General features: G+C 36.8%; 1 protein-coding gene and 1 pseudogene across 1 annotated transcript in view; both read left to right on the top strand.

The window, feature by feature from the left end:
- Positions 1-18,910, top strand: part of ITGBL1 (integrin subunit beta like 1) — a 211,825-nt gene that overhangs the window by 46,041 nt on the left and 146,874 nt on the right. The gene's annotated exons all lie outside the window — the stretch shown is intronic.
- Positions 14,178-14,297, top strand: LOC131814261 (U4 spliceosomal RNA; annotated as a pseudogene).

Here is an 18,910-nt window from a genome sequence, read left to right as displayed (position 1 = left end):
TAGTATTATTTTTTATTTAGGAGTCCTTTTTAGGAGTTAATTTCCTAAAGTCTCCCGTTTCTTCTTTTGATGTCATTTGTATGGGGAGAGATAAATATTTACAATATATTAAAATAAATATAGTAAATTTTATCTATTAATATGATATCTTTAATTTTTTTCCTCTGTAGCTGTCATCAAAATTACCTGCATTCCATATTTGAATTTCAATTTCTCTGATAACTTTTTTATATGAAAGTCTAGCTTTGAGTCTGAAACAACCCCGGCAAATATTATCTTAGAAACATGAAGACATGTGAGCACACTCTTAGGTACCTGAACTTGGGTGACTCAGTTCCTTGCACCCAACTTTGCTCCCAATTGCCCAGGTTAGGGGAATCTGAGTTGTACTAAGAAGCCCGTTAATATTGGCCACCAGAGGGCTCCCATATTCCTTCCAAATATAAAAATACAAACTGCAAGCAACGTAAGATCACCATCCAATAAAAAGGATTGTTGGAATTTATAATATCGTTCTCTACAGAGAAGAACTGCCCCAAACCCCCACTGTGTTCTTCTACAAGATTATTTTAAAGCAAACTTGAGGAACTAAGCACTTTCAGTAGAACAAGGTGATTAACTTATGTGGATGATTTTGTTTTTCTTTCTGGAAACCACGGTGCAGACTTAACATATTTAATACTGGGTGACTCCACTTAAAAATATTGACATCAGTCAATTTGGCTATAAATCCATTGTGTGTTTTTGAAGATATAGAGTTGGCTGTACGTGCTGGAGTACAGGTTTTGCTCACACACTGGATATATAGATTATCCTGAAATAAAACTCTGAGTGCTTTTGTCAGTACACAGAACTTTATAGAGAACAAATGGTGGGCATTAGTAGTAAGAGGAATAATGTCATGAGTTATGGGTGTTTCCCCCGGAGAGGGAGGAAACAATTGCTTCCCTTGAGGACTATGGGTTCTTGGCAAGTTGTGTTAGCCAAAAACCAGCCCCAGGAGCTGACGCTTGCCAGGATGACTCTCTGGGTTTCTAGAAGCACTAGAGGCATTTGTCATGTCTCTGTTTTGCTCTGGTCCTGTTGTCTGGCTCTGACAATCTAGGTGCTGTCCATAGAGGTGATGCTTGCAGGCCCATTTCTGCATTCAATAGCAGGATAGAGAGCAGAGTCCGCGGTTAATGGCAATGTTGCAGTCCACAGCCCAACAAACTTGGAAAACAGCATCTTTAGGGAAACAGCATCTTTGAATGCAGGTGAAGCACTTGCCATGAGTCATCAGGCTGGTCTTCTCGGTGATGTTTTTAAAAAAGCACAGTTCGTTTACCGTCAGTCGCTGGAAATGCAGTTTAGGCTTTCTACCTTTTTCAGTTTCCTTTTTTTTTTTTTTCTAGAATACATTAGTTATTACTGCTGCACTTAAATGTGCATCAAAGAGAATAACAACGTGGAAGGCCTGATTAGCTCAATTATACACCCACACCTAGATGCTGTCTTTTTGACTGTAAGACTGAAATATTGTTGCAGAAGAAAATAAAACAATCTGTTCCCCCTCTTTTCCATTATGTTCTTCTGGTCTCGGAATTATTTTGATTTTTCTTTAGAGAAAGAGAATTTAAAAATAGAGCTAATTTTGGTTTATCTTATACTTCTTGAAATAGTTTAAACAGGGCTATGAATTCTGTTTGAATCTGGGTTTTTGATGATCCTTCTCCAGGCAAGCTTTCTCTGAATTTTCCTCTTTTCTTTCCACAAGACAATAGTGATTAAAAAAATACTCTACTCCTCAGACTTAGATTACCATGTCTAAATGAGGCATGGATATGGAAGTATCCGCGGGTAAAGTCTATTTTGGAAATTCAAGTAGAGTTAGTGGTATTTACGACCACATTGTAACCAGACTAGTCAAGCTCATCTCTATGATTCACCGGATTTGAATTTGACTCCGGTTTCTGCTCAAGGAAACCCATAACATTTCAGCTGGTAATTAGCTGCATTTTGAGACCATTGCTAATCTCTGGTTCACAATAGGCATGAGCAAAAGAAAAGGTGAAGAATCTTTTGGGTAATGACTAGATATCACAATAACCCACAGGCTAATTATCTCATGTTTTATGTTCCTCATGGGAGTCTTTGAATTAAAAATCGAGGGAAAATTCTTCTGGGTTTAGAGAGATTTCATTCAGGGAGGTCTTTGCTAATTGTCATACTACCTCTCAGTTTCTGTTATTTAGGGATAAAAATATCTGGAAATATTTTAATTACTATGTCCAAAGTGTTTCCCATAAATTGGCTAGTTCCTAGGTTTCCTGAATAATCACTTAATTGCTGAATGTCATTATGTGTAGATAGTGGCCCAATTGCAGATATTTATTTGTTAGAAAGGAAGTTTGTTCCTCTCTAGACTATGTGAAATCAAATTGGCATAAAATGAACTTTGGCTCAGAAGCTTCTCCTGACATTTGTTTGCAAGAGTTTCTGTGGCCAATGTTCCTGGAGCCAAGGTGACAGGAAGCCTTGTTGGTCACCAGGGAGAAATGTGGCTTTTCTCTTCGCTCCTTCTGGGTGTGAGAAGAAAGGAAATACTTGTGGACATGCCAACGCCGATTTGCCTCTTTCTGCCCCTAGCAATACTTGATATTTACATTTCAGGCAAAAGATGAGAAAACTGAATTCCCAGCACAGGGAGACAATGATCACAGAGAGAACCTGCATTGCCCCGCTCTTAAAACCTAGACAAGTAGCTCTTTTGAACGCCACTAAGGGTACCTAGAGGCCTTAGGTACCTAGAGGCCTTCTCTTCACAACCCATTGATGCATATCCTTATTTTCCCAGGATTTGGCGATCTCTTCAGCAGAAAATAAAATTTATACATTCCCTTAGAACGCCGGTGCTCAATCTTCACTGCTCATACCAGTCCCCTGGAAGTGCTTTTAATTCCTGAGGTTCCGGCTGCATCCCGGACCAGCAAAATCAGAATGTCTGTGATTCGAATGAGGCATCAGGATTGTAAACTCCCGGGTGACCGCAGTACGGAGCCAACTTCGAGAATCACTGTCTTGTCCACACTGTCAGTGTCCCTCCATGATACCGTTACCGTTCATCCAGACACGTGTAGTGGACAGGGATCTTAGTCCCAGGCTCAGATGTTCCAGAAACACAGGTTATGTCTTCACAACCTCATTTCATTTTGCTTATGAGTTGCGTACCAACTTCTGTAATTCAGCCGGTGTGGCAGAAAGTTGATCTTGGCCCATTTAGGATTCTTTCTTTTCCTAGGTTTGCAAGTAAACTCTAAGGGGCTTACATGGTATTAAAATGTTTGCAGGTGGGACTGGAAAGGGAGCTGTTCTGCCCGTGGCTGACAAGCACAGCGGCAGTGTCCCACGACGGACCGGTGGCCTGCTGGGTTCCCGCAGCACTGCCTTCCCAGCCCGTCCTATCTAATTCCTTCTCCCGTGTCAGGCCCTGCTGTGGGGCACTGAGGGGAGCTGCCTGGAGTCTGCCTTGAAACAGCCTAACACTTTCTCCTTCCTCTTCTCCCAGACTTGGGGAAATGGCTGTGCCTTTGCTGTTTCTAAGAGTCGGATGTGATGTTGAATGAGGGTATTAGGAAAGGAGCTTCCGGTCAGGAAAGCTAATGTCTCTTCTTCTTTTTTTTAATTGATATTTTAATTATATTTTTATTTTTATTATTTTTTAAAAATTTTTATTTATTTACTGAGCGAGAGAGAGAGGGAGAGGGAGCCCTGGGAAGGGCAGAGGGAGAGGAAGAGAGAGAGAGAGAATCCTAAGCAGATTCCCTGCTAAGCACAGAGCCTGATGTGGGGCTCAATCTTATTACCTGAGATCACGACCTGTGCTGAAATCAAGAGTCAGATGCAACTGAACATCAAAATATATATATACGGGCACCTGGCTGGCTCAGTGGGTTAAGCCTCTGCCTTTGGCTCAGGTCACAATCTCAGGGTCCTGGCTTTGAGCCCCACATCAGGCTCTCTGCTCAGCAGGGAGCCTGCTTCCCCCTCTCTCTCTGCCTACTTGTGATCTCTCTCTCTCTGTCAAATAAATAAATAAAAATCTTTAAAATAAAAAAAAATATATATATGTGTGTGTATATATATATATATATACACACACACACATTGAAAAGTGTATTACATAACTATGTACACACATTGAAAAGTTAAAAAAAAAGTCAGACCCTTAAATGACTGAGCTACCCAGGCACTCCCAATATCTCTTCTTCTTTAGGCAAAACCTGTATGTTTCTTTTTAGTTTATAGGTTCTTAGGAACCATGAAATGATACCCCTTGTCTTGAAGCAGTCTTTCAGCATGGGGATTGCTTGGTCAAAATTCATCATTAACAAGCACATTAACATAAACATTCAACTCCAAGTTATTTTGCTAGATAAATCTAATTTGTCTTTGTCTCCCTCAGGTAATTCTGTCATCTGTCCAAACAGGGTGAAATCACCTTCAGAATTCTATCAGGGGATGCCATCTCCTGTGGAACAAGGCAGGCTTGTCTTAATCCTATCAGTGCTGCCTCTCTCATCATTCAGAACCTCTCGTTAATCATTGGCTTAGATGAATTACTTCAATTTAGGGAGCATTTGAAGCCAATTCGCGGGGAGGACAGTTTATTGATGAGTACTGTGGCTGAGGACATATTCTCAGTTTGACTTAGGAAACCTCCAAGTGTGTAGCACTTCGGTCTTAAGAAAAAATGACTCTCCCTTACGAAGTCCAAGTCAAATAGTCATGGGTAGAATTTATGTTACTATTATTGTAACAAGACTATCCACTAGTTGTGTGCCTACTAGGTGTTGCACTGTGTTCATACCTTATAAACACTGTCTTGTTTAATTTGATAGTCTCCATTTTGCAGGTTAGAAAACTGTTCAACCCCCTTGTTGGGTTCATGCAGCGAGTTCATTGAGGTTATGACTTGCTTCACTCTCTTAACAAGCATACTTGGACATATAGATTGAAGATAGTGTTTTTTCCAGGTTTTTAAAATTTTAATTCCAATATAGTGAACATGCACTGCTTTATTATTTTCAGGTGTACAGTAGAGTGATTTAACAAGAGATGGTTTAAATAAACCATAAAATAAAATAAACACATAAAATACATATAACACATAAAACAAATAAAATACACATAAAATAAACACATAAAATGAAGTGATTTAATGATTTCCCATGCATTAGGAAGACAGTTCTTGATGTTTGAAACTGACTATTGTAATCCCTTCACCCATGCATACGTGATAAGATCCTCCTTTTCCTAGAAGGTAATAAACCTAGAAAATAAAATTAGTGACATATGCTAAAAATAAATATGTTCAGATTCATAATGGACTATCAAGAGAATCTTGGGAATATTTTGGGAATAAACCTTTTGAAGGTAATACAGTAGATGCTACCCAGACCCCCACAAAAAATATCTTGATACCCCTATGTTTGATACAGAGTAGTACTGTGCTCAGGGGAGCATGTTTTACCCAGACCTGCCTAATAAAAATATATGTAGTGATGGGTGTTTACTTGAACTGTCCAATATGGTATCCTACAGAGCCCTCTCTCTCTTTCTCTCTCATTTTTTAAGAAAAGGAGCTGTGAAGTCAAACGAAAGTTTAATTCCTAGTAATAATCTGGGTAAACAACTCAGATTTCCTTCCTAAATGCAAACAGTAAATGCTAATATCTACTTCTATGGTTATTTTTAGGACTAATGGCACAGTCTTGATAAGCTTCTAGTAGCATCCTTGTGGTAAACCATCTCTGGATGATACTCTGATTATGACAATGGTCATACTGATGCTAACGGTGTGTCCATTTAGCAGAAGGGATGAAAGCGTCATCTGTGTCTCATGGGCTAAGTTGTGTATTTCCTCGTCAATATAGGACGGTCCCATGAGTGTATGTCATGCATGTATACAGCGGTTTATGAGCATGGAGTAGTATGTCATCTGTGAGCTTGTACATGTGCATTTTGAGGTAAGGGTTGAACGATTAGGCTTATTTTACTGGGGATAGAATCAAAACCCGGAAAGAGAAGGATTGGCTGCAGATTGCATAGAATTAGCATTCAAGTTCTCCTGTTTTCATCTACTTTTCTCTCTGTGCTATCATATTGCCTCTTGAAACACAATATAGAAGCCTCTAAGACTCGATCAAAGACAAATGTTTGTGGGACTCCGTTAAAACTTTCTGATATGAAAGAAGATAAGAATGTGTTCGAATCAGTGCTTTAGTATGATCAGAATTTCAGGTGACATGATCTTTCAGAAACATCTTCTATTTTTTGGTGGACCTTTAGCAGTGCTTTTTAGAGGACAGCTTTGCTTTGTTTTAATCTTGGAATCAGAAGGTTTCAGCTCAAGCCCTTGAAATGCGAGTAATAGTGGCAAATGGTAGAGGAAACCCAGTGTTCCTCGGGGATAAAAATTAAAGAAGCAATCTTTTGGCCAGGAAACACAGCCAAATCATGTGTCAGCTTCCATCTTGCCATTGTCATAGCTCCATGGAGGTGACGGCATCTAATTATGTTCTTAAAGGATAATCACTGTCCCGTTCAGGATGTCCTGCTGACTCCATGGGGATGCTTGCAGGATGTGAGAGACATCACAAGGCTGACTCACTGGAACCAAGGGATTTAGCAAATGCAGGAAAAGGAGAGCAAATTTAAGCTGAGAAGTAAGTGATTTGCTGAGAAGCCAGAGCAACAGAGAAAACCTTTCTTTGCAAGGGTGCCTGATGCATTTAAAACAGTTCTGGCTATTAGAAATGTTTTCCTTTTATTACGCTCAAATATGCTTGTGTGATGAAGCTCTTATGTGGGACATTGATGGGGGTTTATTTCAAGTCAGCAAATATTTATTATCTGCTATGGTCTCGTATCTTCTGTGTCTCACCTGCGTAGTTTTGGGTGCCAGGAACCAGTTAGGGCTCCTTGCTCTCGTGATGTTTGATTTAATGAACATAATAAAAAAGATTTGAGGAGCTTTAAACACAGACACAGGAAGACATGGTTTTGTGCAGGCAGACAAGGGGGCAAAGCACAGCAGCGAAGAGGAGCCATGACAGAAAGTCTTAGGGAAATGCAGCAACGTCTTCGAAGGGAAGGAGAGGGGTTGGTTGTCCAGCAACAGAGTGCTCGTGGGCACATCTCGATCCACAGTCGTTTCTCATCCAAAGATTTCCTGCAGGGGTTTCTTTTTTTTTTTTTACTCTTGTATAAATTAAATAAAAATAATGCTGCTTTATGAAAATCTGCTCCTTCACTCCCTTTCCTAGAACGTATCTGTTCTGTGAGCAAAAGTGATTGCTCACCCTGGTTCCTTTGCCCTTGAAATATTTGGTCCCACATCCAAGATTTTTTAGGAAATTGGTTTCAGGACTGGGACTGTTTCAGTAATCTGTGAAAGACCCTAAATTACCTATTCATGGGAAGAGAAGACGAGGGCTGGGCGGCAAACAAAGTCACCTTTTCAGTCTTCCTACGACTTCCTCTCTTTGGCAGACCTTCCCCGGTCCTCTGCTTGGGAGCTGGGCTCCCTGCCTTTCTGGCCCATGACCTTGGTTGAGAAGATGGCCTGGAGGGCACAGTGTGCCACCCACGGCATTGGTAGCTGAAAGTGGTTTTGCTCGCTGAATGTCCAATTCATGAGGTTTTACTATCTAGATAGCATATCCTGACAGAGCACTGAGTACCTTTAATGACCTCGAACCTTCTGCTCCAGAGGAATGCTAACCCAAGCCTGTTTGTTTTTCCTGTTAGGAAACCAGAGACCTGTTATTAATGCAAGCGACTTCTCAAATGTCAAAAATGAAACACTTTGCTTTTTCACAGGAGGAGTATGTGTCGTTCGCGTTCAGGGTCACTTATTTTTATTCTCTCGATGGCACTTTGAACTTAAATGGCTGTGCACCAGGCGCCTCTTCGAGCATCTGTGGATGTCAGAGAAAATAAAGCCATGTGCTTGTGTGTGTGTGGCTGCATGATAGAGATCTTCAGTTCTGTCCCGGCACCAGTGTGCGTCAGTCCCCGTGATTCAGGACCAGCTTGTGGGAGGGACAGCCATTCCCCACCGCCAGTGAGCAATTGCTGCGGGACGATGATGACTTTCCCCCAAGCTTTCCTCGCTGCTCCTCAGACCGGTCTGTGTGGTGGAGGTGAGATGCGAGGGCTGAGAATTACAGACTGTGGCCAAATGAGTCGTTACTCCCTGGTCCGGTGTGGGCGAGAGGGGGGAGAAGGTGACAGAACCATTTTTACTGCAGTCAAATGGGATTGATCTATGCCTTTCTAATGAGATTAAGGGGGGAAAAAAACAAAAACCTATTTTCAGTGGTTTTTTTTTTTCCTTTTGCTATCTCTTCTCTACTCTGGAGTTAATTTAACACATTTGGCAGAAGCTATAGAGCTGGGAACAATTGCTCTCATGTTGGAAATTATCCCAATTAAGAGCATAGCCTGTTTCTAAAACAAAAAAATAAAATAAAAAAATAAAAAACCCAAGCCACAATATCATCGATGATATACTTTAGATTGTATATAATCATCTTACATTGCCCCAGCATGATTTACTTAAAAAAAAAATATATATATATATATATATATATTTATTTATTTATTTTAGCGGGGAAGGGACAGAGAGAGAGAATATTTCAAGTAGACCCCCTGCTGAGCGGGAAGCCTGACACAGGGTTCAATCTCACGACCCACCACACATGAGATCACAACTCGAGCCAGAACCAGGAGTCAGATGCTTAAGCCACTGGACCCCCTCGGTGCCCCATGATTTACTTTTTATAAAGGAAATAATTCAGTTCTCTTATTGGTGAGAGATACAGATGGATTGGAAGAGTCAGTGGTTTCTCACTCATTCTTTTTCCAGTGATTTTCCAACAAAAATCTTAAAATAGGACACTGGAGCTTGATACCCAAAGTAGGGAATGTCAAAGAAAGGAAGCCCTCTCATGTTAGGAAAGGACATTGATGGTCATTAGGCCAACCAATTTGGTCATATAGTTATCACCACTGATGTGATTTTACATGTCTTTGTGTAGTTACTTGATTGATATCTGTCATCTCTACTGAAGTATGAGGTATGGAAGACAGAACTCAGAGATGTATGGGCTCCCCACCTCTTTCAGAGCATCTGACACTGCCCGTGGTGCAGACTTGGCTCTCTGCTTCAGTGCCTGTTGAATTAAAGAATGAAAGAGTGAATGAACTACCTATGATTAGAGTTCCACACATTGCCATTAAAAATGCTTGTCTAAACATTTTGAACACCTCTAGCTGTAGAGAAGACCTTTCTTTGCAAGGATACCCAATACAGGGGCGCCTGGGTGGCTCAGTGGGTTAAGCCTCTGCCTTCGGCTCGGGTCATGATCTCAGGGTCCTGGGATTGAGCCCCGCATCGGACTCTCGGCTCAGTGGAGAGCCTGCTTCCCCCTCTCTCTCTGCCTGCCTCTCTGCCTACTTGTGATCTCTGTCTGTCAAATAAATAAATAAAATCTTAAAAAAAAAAATAGATACCCAATGCATTTTAAAGTTTTGGCTGTTAGAAAGTATTTTTTTTTTTTTACTAAGATGAAATATGTTCATAAAAAGACTTTAGTGTTCAAAAATAGAATCGGATGTTGTGTAGACTAGAACGACTCGTCGTAAGGGATGGTCTTCTTTATGTCCTTTATGTTCCAGTCAATGTGCCCTTATAGTTTGTTATTCCTTCCCTTCATCTAAGCATTGTTCAAAAAGCTTGTTTACTATTAATTAGTTAGCTAGAACAGTTTTAAGAAAGGATTTTGTTGGGGGAAAAATTACACGTACTATATAAAAGTCAGTTGGGGTCATCCTGTCCATGATAAAAATGAAACTGACTCAAACTTACATTTTCTTAAGCGTCTTCTCCTACTTGTTTTCCTGGCCACTTCATTTTGTCCTGAGGCTACTCTACCAATACAGTGGTTCCTAGTTTAATGTCTGGGAAAAAAAAGTAAGTCTCTTTCTTATTATTCCGTCATTCCAAGTGTATTTAAGTTCTGTTTGATTTTCAAAGTATTAAGCATTCTAAAGAATATGTGTCACCTCTTTAGAAGGCAGAGAAGGCTGCAGTCTGCTGGGTTTCACTTGTGTTATTTCTATTTACTCTATTAAGATAGGTGATATGTGCACACATGAAAACGTGCTCGTCCATACAACGTGGGGGGTTTTGGGAGTAGGAAAAGAATAAATGAAACAAGATGGATCGGGAAGGAGACAAACCATAAGAGACTCTTAATGTTACAAAACAAACTGAGGGGGGTTGGAGGGAGGGGGATCGGGAGGGGGGGGTAGGGTCATTCACTTTGGGGAGGGTATGTGCTATGGTGAGTGCTGCGAAGTGTGTAAACCTGGCGATTCACAGACCTGTACCCCTGGGGCTAATAATACATGTTTATAAAAAAATTTTTAAAAATTTTTAAAAAGTGCTCATCCTATGACAGATAAAGCTAAAGACCTCTTTAGATAGTAATACCTCATTCTATTTTCCATCCCAGAAATAAACTAATATCAACTTCATGTTTAGTCTTCCAGCTGTTGATATATAAATTAAGTATATAATTTATAAAAATTATAGAAGTTATATATAAATTATATATAACTTATATAAATATATAAAATTATATATAATATATATAGTTATTTGATTTATAGGTTATTTTGTATTATATACATACATATGCATACAAATACATTTATATGTATGTGTATATATGCATGCATACACACATGTTTATGTATATGTATATATATCTGTGTGTGTATACACACACACACACACACACATAAGCAATAGAAGCTAACTCTAACTAAATTCATTAATCAACTAAGATTTTTTTAAGTGCCTATTATGTAGTAGGTACTGTTCTAGGGACTAGAATATAGCAATGAATCCAGTCCCTGCTCTCATAAACTTATATTCTAGATTAGGAGGGGAAAGAATAAATAAGAAATCAAGTAAAGTAATGTCAGAGGGTGAGCTAGGAGAAATTTTACGAAAGAGATGTGACTGTGGCAGGAAAAGCTACTTCTGAGTGATTGATCAGGGTAGGTTTCTCGGAGGTGATGCCATTTTTACTGGAAAATAAATTGTGAAAATGAGCCGAGTATGCTAAGTCTATGGAAGGAGTAGTGCAGGCAAAAAGAATAATGAAATTGGAGAAGCCCATGCATCGTAACTGGGAGCGTTTGAAGAGTAGAAAGGAGGCCAGGAGGGCAGGAACGAAGGAGAGTTAGTAGAACAGGAAATCAGAAGCTGGCAGAGCCCAGTCGCCTCCGTCTAGACAGGAAATTTGTGTCACATCACAAGAATAATGGGAAGCTATTAAAGGATTTTAAGCAAGAGTGTGTTTTGGGATCTGATTTGTTTTAAATTTATCACTCTGGCTTTGGAGTAGAGAAAGGGATCTATGAAGTGAGAGATAAGAATGAACTGTTCTTTCTTATTTGTCAAAAATCAATCGACCATCTATTTGTGGGTTTATTTCAAAACTTTTATGCTGCTTCATTGATCTCTGTTTCTTTCCTTTCACCAACACTGCACTATTTGGTTAAGGTACCTTTATAGTAAGTGTCAAAATTATGAAATGTAATTTATCCTGGTGGTATTTTGCAATTTTCAGTGTATGCATGTTTAGTATTTCATGGTTTTGGATACTATTTTAAATGGATTGTATTACTGATTTCATTTTCCAATATGTTGTTGTTAGTATATGGAAATATATTTGATTTTTGTACATTGATTGTTATCGTGCAAATGTGCTAAATTCACTTCCTTTGGAAGCTTTTTTTTTTTTTTTTTAAGTAGAAGATTCTCAAACAATCAAGTTGTCTGCAAAAAGATAGTTTTCAATTTCACTTACCTATCTGGATGCTTTTTCATCCCTTTTCTTGCCTCATTACACTGGCTGGGACTCCAGCATATGTTGGACTGAAGTGGAAAATAGATGTTCCTGCCTTGTTCTCTATGTTAGGAACCCTGCACCATGATATGTTGTGTTAGCTGCAGGGTTTTGTAGATGACCTGTAGCAGACTTAGAAACTTCCCTTCTGTTACTAGGATCTTGAGAGTATTTATCACAAGTACGTGTTGAATTTTTGTCAAATGATCTTTCTGCATGTACTGTGATGGTATATGGTATATTCTGTCAACATGGCAAATTATCTAGTTTTATTTTTGAGTATTCCTGGGATAAGCCTCAGTTTATTATGAAGTATTATTCTCTTAAAATATGTATAGATTCAATCTGTTAATATTTTTTCATGAATTATTAGTCTGCAGTTTTTTTGTTCTTGTATCTTTGGCATTGTTATCAATGTTGCTGGCCTCATAAAATCAGTTATTAAGTATTTTTTCCTCCTCTAGAAATCTGAAAGATTTGTATAGGAGCCTTACTTCTTTAATCTTTGATAGAATTCACCAATAAAGCCACTTGGTCTGGTGTTTCCTTCATGCAGAAGTCTTTAATTATAACTGTAGTGTTTTTAGCAGATACAGAAAATGTATTAAGATTTTTCCCCTTTTGTCAGATTTTGTTATTTCTGTCTTTCAATGAACCCATCCATTTCATCTATATTTTCGATTTTGGACACAGCTGTTCATAATCTCTTATTTTCCTTTTCAACATTTAAGGAGTCTATAGTTATGCTAACTATAATTCCTAACATTCTAATTTGCATATTCTTTTATTTTTAAGTGTGTATGTTGTTTATCAGACAATTCCATTGATCTTTCCAAAAAACTAGCTTCTGGTTTCACTGATTTTCTCTATAGTTGGTTTTTAAAAATTTTATTTATTTTTAGCTCTTATACTTATTAATTTATCTGTGCTACTTTTCACTCTTCCTAGTTTCCTAAGAGAAATCTTCAGTATATCATTGATTTTAGAATTTTATTTTGTTTTGTTACCATTATTTTGCTTCAAATATTTCCAGTTTCTTTGTGATTTTTCATTTGACCCATGGTTTGCTTAGAAATAAATTGTTTCTTTTTCAGATACTAAATTTATACCATGAACATTCTCTGATATTGTTAAGTAGTTTCTTTTAAGTTTTTAATTTTAATTTTTACTTTTTAGAAGATTTTATTTATTTGCAAGAGAGATCACAATTGGGGGAATGGGGCAAAGAGAGAGGGAGAAGCTGACTCTTTACTGAGCAGGGAGTCCAACGTGATGCTCCATCCCAGGACCCTGAGATCATGACCTGAGCCAAAATCAGATGCTTAACTGACTGAGCCACCCAGGTACCCTTATGTAGTTTTTCAAATGGAAACAACAGGGTCACCTGGTTGGTTCAGTTAGTTAAATGTCTGCCTTTGGCTTGGGTCATAATGCCAGGGTGCTAGGACCGAGTCTCATCATGTCAGGCACCCTGACAAGAGAGCCTGCTTCTCTCTCTCTCTGCTTAATGTTCCCTCCAGCTTGTGTGCTCTCTCTGTCAAATAAATAAATAAAAATCTTTAAAAAAAAGAAAAAAGTAAAAAACAGAAGCTGGATCTCTGTGAAAGTAACAAAGATATTCTGAACTTAAAAGTTATAGGAAAAGTAATTTTCTATAAAAATCGAGGCCAAATCTTATAGTAAGATATTGCAGAACAAAGGAAAATAAGGAGACAAATAACATCCCTAGATGTAATTAAGAACAGGTCAAATGGAAGAGATCGAAATTGTAACTTTGTATGTCAAGACTAAGACATTAAGACAGTAATGCAAAACATAATTTCATAAAACAGAAGTAGGAAGCTCAGAGTTATGTGCTAAGATACAGGAGAAAATAGAAATAAAAAAACAAAAAAACCAATACTTCAGAAATGAAGACTTAACTGGTAGAACTACAAAAGCAAGTAAACACATGGATAATGTCCTAAGAGAAACCTGAGGCCAAAAGTAGGAACATTTTGAAATTGGGAAAGAAATGAAGAAAGAGATAAAAATAATTTGAGGGGAAGTGACAAATACTGAAGAAAGGTAAAGAAGTTCTAAAATATTGATAATAGGAACCCCTAAAGAAGAAAATGAAAACAAGGGACAGAACAGATTCTGAAAAGTGTAATTCAAGGAAAAGTTTCTGCAGTGGACAAAAGAAAGAAAAAGATTTAAAATATATATGGAAGCTTTGTGCAGTGGCAGTATTGTAGCCGATGAGGTTTATCTGAGGTGCAATTATTGCTAATTAAAATATATATAGAAAGAACATACCAAGTATCTGAGATTTTTGACTCAAATCAATGAAGACCAAGATATGTTTTAATATAACTACTGAAATGCTGAAGAAAAAGAAAATTCTTTGGGCATCTAGGAAAAAAAAGTGAGGTAAGTAAATGAAAATATGATTATTATCAGAATTTTGACAGCTCTGTTTTATTCTAGAAGAGAATAAATTAATATAGTTAAGATAATCAAGGAAAGAGCATGGCTGGCAGTAATTTTATACCCAACAAAACTGACTTTCTGATATCAAAGGAACAGACTGTTCTATATGAGAACAGACTGTTCTATATGAGCAAAAATTTGTTCTCAGTAATACTTCTTGAGTAATCTGAAAAAGAATGAACCTACGACAACCAAAGTAACAGGAAGGAAAATTGACAGATGGTGAGATTTAAATTTATAGTTACTTATGTTGGACAAGTCTTATTGCTATATTAAGATTTAGTGTAGAAATATGACTAAATGAAGTTCAAAGGAAAAGAGTATGATATATAATGGCTATATATTTAGACATTGTATTGTTAGAGAATCAAATGGCATTTTTTTTTTTGCAGACTATTCTTAAAGAGTAATTTCAGTGATATTAGTAATTATCTTCCTGCTTTTTGGAATTACTTTCCAAGCATAATGGAATTCAGCATATCAGGGTTATCTTTCTTCTCCTTGTTTTCACACAGGGTTTCATTTAGATAGGTTCTCCCCTAAGATTGTTTTTGCTACTATTTCCTTCCTTCCAGGACCTTTCCTTTTGATGGGAGAACCTCCAAAACCAGAACTGAAAGGAAAGTTTATTTATACTGTGTATACTCTGAGGACCTTTTCCTTGTAATAGAAATTAATATTATTTTTATTTCACATCTTGGTATTTTTAATATTTCATTTAAAATTATTTGTGTATGTTTGATAATTTCATATGTAGCTCCCAGTTTACAAATAATTTAACACAAGCATGGAGATTAATTTATTCTCTAAATTTCAGCTAATCTGTAACTCAGCATACATGGTGAATATTCATGAGCTGCATGATTTCACAAATGCTGTTGAACAACTCTTCAGAAATTAGGCATGAGTCTGTGGAATATACTGATGAGATTTTGACTCATTAAGGTAGTTTGTGACCTAAAAACACATATCTGGAACATGTATGTGAGCAGCAATAGTTCCCAGTGAGCTCTTCTTTGACCAATCATCTACTCCAAGTTCTTGAAGGGCAAGCCACATATATGTTGGTATTTGGTTGTGTCTGAGCCCATGTCAAAATAACGACTAAGAAAAGTAAAGTCAGATGTTTGGAAGCACCCTGAAGATTTCTTTTTCTTCTTTCTTTTGTTCTTTTTGTTGTTGTTGTTGTTTTGTTTGTTTGTTTGTTTTCAGTGTTGGAACAACTAGAAGAGTCCCAATCCATTCTAGAAAGATTGATGTTGGAACAACTAGAAGAGTCCCAATCCATTCTAGAAAGATTGTATTACAGGAAAATTCTGTTGAGTTTCAAGACTTTGGGAGGCAAATAGGATAAATTTAAACAATGGCCAAGATCATTAAATTCAACTGAAGTATCTGAACTATATTTTTAGATTCAATTGTTAATTAAGAAAAAACTTATACTAGTTTGTTTAAATTAGAGCTCTTTAATGTTACTTCACACAATTAAAAAGTAAGAGTTTAGGAAACATAAATAATTGCTAACATGGTAAAATGTCAGGGCTTGATATTTCTGCCACTTCACTGCTAGACTAAAATTCCTTCTTGTAGCTTAAACTTCAATGTTAGCTTTCATAATCATTACTATTCATTCACTTATTCAGTTGTTGAGTATTTATCCAGGTCCTCCTATTTTCTTTGGGTAGATATTATGTTGCTTTTTAAGTTTTATTGAGATACAATTGGCATATAACATATCAGTTTCAAGTGTAAAACATAATGATTCATTATATGTATGTATTACAAAATTATCACCCCAGTAAGTCTAGTTAACAGATACTGTGCTGTTTTAAAGCAGTAGACTGAAAAGAATAAAAATTACCCATCAAAATTATGCAAAGTCAAGCTCATTGGGTGGGTTTTCACAAAATTGGAAGGGTGATGTGTACTGAAAAAGAGGGATTGTTTTTGTCTGCAGTACCCATTTACTTTGTAGTTTTGCTGAATATGTACCTTATCTATTAAGTAATTTAGGCACTTTGTTAGTGTTTTGACTTTTCTTGAAGGTTTTATACTTTTTAAATTGCTCTGAAAGATTAAAGACAAAGTATACATTTGAAAATAAGTTATACACCTCCACTTAAAGAACTAGTGTTTTCAAATTAACTCCTGGAAGTAAGTTATTTATTTGAAGACATGTTAACTTTTTAAAAAATGGTTTGGATACCATTAAATGCATTTTTTTAAAAAGATTTTATTTATTTATTTGACAGAGATCACAACTAGGCAGAGAGGCAGGCAGAGAGAGAGGGGGAAGCAGGCTCCCCGCTGAGCAGAGAGCCCGATACAGGGCTCTATCCCAGGACCCTGGGATCATGACCTGAGCCAAAGGCAGAGGCTTTAACCCACTGAGCCACCCAGGCACCCCAAGTGCATTTTTAAAAACAAAAGGTAACTAAGCACAAAAATCATTTGCAGTAATTCTCTACTTATCTAAGAAGCTAATTTCTATTTTAAGAACATACAGAGTAAATATTCATGTTATCTGACAAGTGGTGTGTTTATTCATGTCAAATTAAAAATCATCAAGTTCACAATTGTTCTGCTTAATAGATGCTTAGCTATATTTTAATGGATTCCAAGTATATCTTTATGTATATTTTTGGAATTCAGTGTCAGTATATTTTAGGCTGAATGCATATTAATCTTTCCTTCTCTCTAAATTGGTAGTGCTATAGATTACAAACGGCATCCCTGTTGTAGATTTTCGAAGTAGTGTAGCTCCTTAGAAAGTCCTTTTCCATTCCTGGCACTTAAGATTAGGAAGAGGAAAGGAAAGTACTTGAACATATGAAATTTCTCCCTGAATATGAAGTTATTAAGTGAGAACATATTGATGTAAAAACAGTTTCAAACTGTTACCTTGCAAAATGTTTTGTTTTCTGTAATGCTGTTTTTATAAAGTAGAAAGATCGATCAAAGTAATGAATCTAAATAATAGTGTTTCACTATCAAAAGGATGATTATAGTTATCAGTGGAAGTCTAGAAATATTAGGTCTTAACTCCTAACATTAGGCCCAATTTTTATTACATGGTTATTTGAAGATATATAATTAAGGTAACATAGGACAATTTGGAATAGAAAATAAAAAACTCCTTTTAGAAGCAGTATTAACAATACATAATTGAGGTACCATATTCTCACTGACTGTATATTAATACCAACATTCAGTTGAGTTTAAGCCAGAGCTGAATACCATCATCATAAAACAAATGCCTAAAATTACAAGAATCAATCTAAAATTGACTATAATTAAAATGATATTAATTTTAATTATCAAAAGTTTTAGTAGTCAAATTTTAAAAGACATCCATCCTGTTCAAATTAATTTAGTTTGAACTTTTAGACTCTTTCCAAAGATCCATAAACTGCCATGAAAATCATGACTAGAGACATTTTCCTTAACTTCCTTCACTTGCTGGAATCTAGGCTAACTCAGAGCATGTCTCTGTGGAAACTAAACATTATCTGGGTCTAGACTCATTCCTTAAGAATAATTTGACAGCTCTCCTGAGCACCTGAGATCTATCCAGAATGGAAAAGAAATTGACAAAATTGTCATAATCTTCACAAATAAGAGCAAGCAAGAATAAACACAACACAAACAAGAATAAAAACAAAACATGTTCTAAACTCTCTAAAGACAATTTCATTTTTCAAAACCGAAGTAGAGAAAATTACAAAAACATTTTCCTTGTGAAATTTCCCAATTCAAAGCCCTTCTTCAAAATCAGGCTTTTAAAGTTCAACCTGAATGAACTCATATGACTCTTAGGAGCTATAAATCAGACATTGACAGTAGGCTTACTTTGTGTTGGGATAGAGTTTCCAAAGTGTGTTTTTCTTATTAGTTCTGTATTTTAGGTTCTTGATACAGATTTTGCATTTGGCCTTCAGTTTATTACCTTGTTCTTAAGTGTGGATATCTGGGGAAGGTTGGTGATCCTAAATTTAGAAAGATTCAGCCTAAGCAAATAATCGGAAGTTAAAGCCGTATTTCCTGTAAGATCAATATTAACTGCCCTTCCTTCCCTAATGTCAGGATTATTACTAGTACAAGGTTGCATATTTTTTTTGAACTTCTAGAACCATGCAGTTTCCAGTAAAGAAAATACACAAAAAGACATCCTTTTTCTCTAGCAGAGCAATCAAGGTAAGATTTTATAACACAATTTCTAAACAGACATAATTTTAAAGTAACTGGTCATGGAGTATGTACATTCCTGAAAGTTATGCTAGAAAGAGGTAAAATTGAGAGTGATTGTTGAAGGAAAGAGGTGTGGTAGAAAAGATAAGATCATGGATATTGGGTTTGAATCAAACTGTATGATTTGAGAAAAGCCAGTTGATTTCCCGGAGTCTACATGTTAGCATTCTTCCTCTCAGTTCACAAGGTTGTAAATAATTCATTGTGTTAATGAATGGGAAGGA

The sequence above is a fragment of the Mustela lutreola genome, chromosome 13 (assembly GCF_030435805.1).
Source record: "Mustela lutreola isolate mMusLut2 chromosome 13, mMusLut2.pri, whole genome shotgun sequence".
Taxonomy (NCBI): domain Eukaryota; kingdom Metazoa; phylum Chordata; class Mammalia; order Carnivora; family Mustelidae; genus Mustela; species Mustela lutreola.
Note: the sequence above shows the minus strand (reverse complement) of the source record. Positions and strands in the feature narration are given on the sequence as shown.